Genomic DNA, 4,973 nt, shown 5'->3' with positions numbered 1-4,973 from the left:
GTGTCTGTGTGTGGAGGGGGGGGAGGTGTAGGTATGTGTGTGTGTGTGTGGGGGGGGGGGGCTGTGCCATATTGTCGTCCCTTGAACGTATCTCGCGGCCAGCAGATGTGTGAGTGGGCGAGAGGAAAGAATAAAACCGGAAAAAAAGAAATAGTGGAGAAAAAAACCCCAATAGTTATTTTCAGGTCCTTTTTCTTTTCTCGCCAGATCCGTTTGAGCAAAAAGCTTTTCTTCTTCTTCTTCTTCTTCTTCTTCTTCTCCTTCTTTTTTCTACGTTTCTTTTCTCAGTTTTACGGCTCGTTCTCGCTGCCAGAGCAACGTTGTTGGCCCGCTTCACGGCGCCGGCGCCGCACAGAACCGACGGGGCTGGACGGGCCTCCTGGGAGCAGAGCAGCACATCAGGTCCAATTAAGATCAGTGGGCGGAACTTATTGTAACCTGCGACCCCCCCCCCCCCTCCTACGACCCCCCCACGACGGTACCACAGACAACAGAGAGAGGGGCTTTGTGAACCGCTTTGGCCCTCCATGATGACGGGGAGTGAGAAATAAAATACCCCCCAAAAAAGTGTGTGTGTGTGTGTGGGGGGGTCATAAAGTACCATAATGTCCCATAAAATTCCATAACGTCCCATAATAAAACAATTTTTGAGGGTTATAAGTGTGATTGAAAGGTATGTATTTGGAAGATGTATGTGGATATATATATATATACATATATATATACGTATATATTAGGGCTGTGAAACGATTACAAATTTAAATCAGGTTAATCACAGGTTTCTGTGGATTAATCATGATTAATCACATATTACCGATATTCTCGGTATATTTTTTGAGAACATAAAGATTTATGACAAAAGACGGATATATACATTTATACACAGGGGTGCACATAACGTGCTCACCAGTGTGCGCGCATCGCAGCTGAGCTCTGCCGCGCGCGAGCCGAGAAGAGTTGTTGATCCTGTAATTTAATCATAACGCGTTAACGCGATATTTTTCACAGCACTAGTGGATATATATTATTTTTTATTTTTCTTTAAAGACACGTGATCACCTTTTCTGAAATAAATTGAAAAAAAATATCCCATGCTTTTATTTTGAAGGTTTAGGATTAAATCCATTTATGTTGTCATATTAGAGACGTTTTCTTAAGTTACAATATTTCTACACTCAAATAAACAACAATCACATGCAAAGAGAGTTATTTAACACTATATATTCGAGGAGTTTCTAAAGTGCTTCCGGCCCTTTAAGAGGGCGGCCATGATGCTTATCTGACGTCTCCAGCTTCATCCTGATGTGATCAACCTGGAACTCTCAGGAGGCCGGAGCGTTTATTCCACCTTAAAGGACCTGAAGTGGTGGACTTGGCTGGAATAGACTTTATTTTTATTTTTAACTAATGTTTGGAGTGAAACTATATTCACAGATAATTTGATATACATAAATTTGGGGGCGACACACACCTGCATGTGACGCTGGCGCTAATGAGATTGCTGCGCGGACGAGTAAGAAGAGTGATGTCTTTATATCACGGGGGCGGGGGGGATGAAAAGAGAACAGACGAAAAATATGACAACGCTCACGACATGAAAGGCCTTTCAAACTCAGGGGGGCATGAAAGACTCTCTCTCTCCTCCTTTTGTTACCTCTCTCTCTCCCCCCCCCCCTCCTCCCCCCGGTACATTCAGACTCAAACTGTGAATGTTAACAAGGCTTTTAGCCACACTGAATTAATGTACCCGGTGCATTACCTTTTATTTATTTATTTATTTTCCAAATGTCACCTTTTGTGTCGCCGCCTCATTGCATTAATATTTTTTTTTACGGCTCGTTCGGTTTCAGCGAGAGTTCATGTGGAGATGAGCACTTCGGGTTCGGTTCTGTTTGGACCTCCTGACTCGTAAATAAGCTAGGAAAAAACATCTGTTCAAAAGATGCAACAATATTTCATGAGGGCACATTTACAAAGAGTCATCGGAGCTTTTATATACGTGTGTATTGGTCGTATTTCATACAATATTTCTCCTCCTTTCATGTAAGTGAGGCGGACGAATAGGAACTCTTCAGTTCTGGTGTTGGTGTTGGCGCCCCCTGTGGACAGAATCGGTAGTGTTCCTGGTTCTAGTTCTCCGGTGCCCCCCGTTACCTCCAGGGGTCTCGGTAAATCCTTCAAGGGAAGTGTGTGTGTCCCTTCAGGTGCAAATTTTTTTCGGCGGAAGCCTGTGTCAGTAAGCCACGCCCCCTTTTCACCTGAATCCACCCGTTGGGGAAACGGTGGGCTTCAGTTGATGAGCTCAAGGGGTCAGAACGATTGAGTAGAAGGTCAAAGGTGATGACCTCCCGATGAAGGTATTGTTTCTGTTTCTGCTGACACTGTTGTTTTTAGCGGCCCCTGTGGACAGAATCGGTACTGCGTTTCCAAGGACAACGGCCCCCTGAGAAAATCTCTCATTTCACGACAACAGGATCTGACAGGAGCCCTGGTTCTGGTTCTGGTTCTCCAGTGCCCATCTTTACCTCCAGCGGGCTCAACAAATCAAGGGAAGTGTGTGTGTCCCTTCAGGTGCATACAAAAAAAGTCAGTTAGCCACGCCCCCATTGTGTCACCTGAATCCACCTGTTGGGGGAACCGCTGCCGCCCTCTGGGCTTCGCTTGATGAGCTCAAGGGGTCAGAACGAAGGAGTAGAAGGTCACAGGTGATGACCTCCCGATGTTTCCGTTGCGTGTGAATAAACAACGTCAGCTTTAGGATTCAATCGCAAAGTAAAAACCCCAAGAAAAAAAAGAGTCGGATGATGTCGCCATTTTTTTTTTACACCAAGAACAAGAGCTGTGGAAAAAAAGATGAAGGGGAGGAGAGACGACAGAAGAAAAACAAGAAAGAAAACGTGTTTTTTAATCTTTTGATCCCTTCGCTTCCCATCAGGTCTCATAGCAAACAAATTACCCAGAACGCACCCCTGCACACATCAGTCTCATTACTTATCGCTGGGTACACAGCACTGTCTGTGGGGAGGCGGGGAATCAACAACATAATGAGAACCGCCGATGATGAGCTCGGCAGGCGTGTGTGTGTGAGTGTGTGTGTGTGTGTGTGTGAGTGTGTGTGTGTGTGAGTGTGTGTGTGTGTGTGTGTGTGTGTGTGTGAGTGTGTGTGTGTGTGTTGTCTAAGTGCTCTGCTGGGCTCAGAGTTTGATTCATCCCCCGACTCAGGGGAGCTGGAGCTGGACTCATGGAGGCAGCAGGAAGTGAGACGTTCATTTATTCCCAACTTGTTCATCAGCTGCATCGGTGGCGGAGTTGCGTAACAATATTTGTCCGAATCGAGAGCTCCCATTGGTCCCCGGGGTCTGGGGGGGAGAAGGAAACTCTCGGCGACTCCTCGCCCTCCGGTCCCTCCACCTCTCCGTTCCATCTTCCATTCTGTTTCAAGTCACAACCCTCCGCCGTGGACGCACAAGCCTCCATTGTGCGCCGCGCACAGGGCCCTCGTTGTGCGTGCGGCACCGGGGGCCACGAGGGGGGGCCCCCGATGTCAACGCATCATTATGCGGACGGGGGCTAGGACGAAAGGTCGAAGGTCAGAGGTCGGGGAACAGTCCGCCTCCGTCAACACGTTTGTATACGGCAGGAAGGACTCGGTCGGGAGAGTTGTCGTGGAGATCTACTTTGGAGGTTTCTATTATTCCCCATTTGTTTAAATGCTGAGCGCCATTAATATGGTAATATAGATTTATTATTTTTTATATATATATATATATGTTTTAAATAGACATATATATTTCTATATATTTGATATATATATATAGATATATAATATATATTACATATTATATATACTTTACACTTTTTAAGTTATATATATTTTAAAATATATTATATATACATGTATATCTATACATATAAATAAATAAATAAATAATTTGTCACCCTGTAATACCAAACCAATATATATATATATATATATATATACACATATAAATAAATAACCTGTGTCCCTGTAAAACCAAAACAATAGATCATGTTTCATGACCATGTCATGAATTACCATGATACCGGGCAAAGTGAGGACAGACCACTGAGGGGTGAGGAGGCAGAGCGAGGAGGGAAGGAGACGAGTGAAAGTGATAACCTTGTCCCTCGTTCATTGCTGTCTGCTCGCTGATTTAATTTGGTTGCGCCGTCACAGCGGAGCAAACGCTCATCCATCACAGGCGCAGCAAGGTTCCTCCTCCTCTTCCCTCCATCCTTCCATTCCTACACCTCCTCTGTCCTTCCCTTCCTTCCTTCAAGGCTCTACGGTGTCGACACGGCTCTCTGTCCATCGCACGGAAACATACATAAAGTAGGTTATTCTCTATATATATATATACAGGACTGTCTCAGAAAATTAGAATATTGTGATAAAGTTCTTTATTTTCTGTAATGCAAAAAAAAACAAAAAAATGTCATGCATTCTGGATTCATTACAAATCAACTGAAATATTGCAAGCCTTTTATTCTTTTAATATTGCTGATTATGGCTTACAGCTTAAGAAAACTCTAAAATCCTATCTCATAAAATTTTAATATTTCCTCAGACCAAGTAGAAAAAAAGATTTATAACAGCTGAGTGTTTGTCAAGGCTCAGGAAACCCTTGCAGGTGTTTCGAGTTAATTAGACAATTCAAGTGATTTGTTTAATACCCTACTAGTATACTTTTTCATGATATTCTAATATTTAGAGATAGGATATTTGAGTTTTAAGCTGTAAGCCATAATCAGCAATATTAAAAGAATAAAAGGCTTAATATTTTCAGTTGATTTGTAATGAATCAGAAATGCATGCATTTTTTGTTTTTTGAATTGCATTACAGAAAATAAAGAACTTCATCACAATATTCTAATTTTCTGAGACAGTCCTGTATATATATATATATATGTGTGTGTGGCTCTTTATTCACAAGTATTATTATTTTAAATAT

Source organism: Pseudoliparis swirei, chromosome 20 (genome assembly GCF_029220125.1).
Source record: "Pseudoliparis swirei isolate HS2019 ecotype Mariana Trench chromosome 20, NWPU_hadal_v1, whole genome shotgun sequence".
Taxonomy (NCBI): domain Eukaryota; kingdom Metazoa; phylum Chordata; class Actinopteri; order Perciformes; family Liparidae; genus Pseudoliparis; species Pseudoliparis swirei.
Note: the sequence above shows the minus strand (reverse complement) of the source record.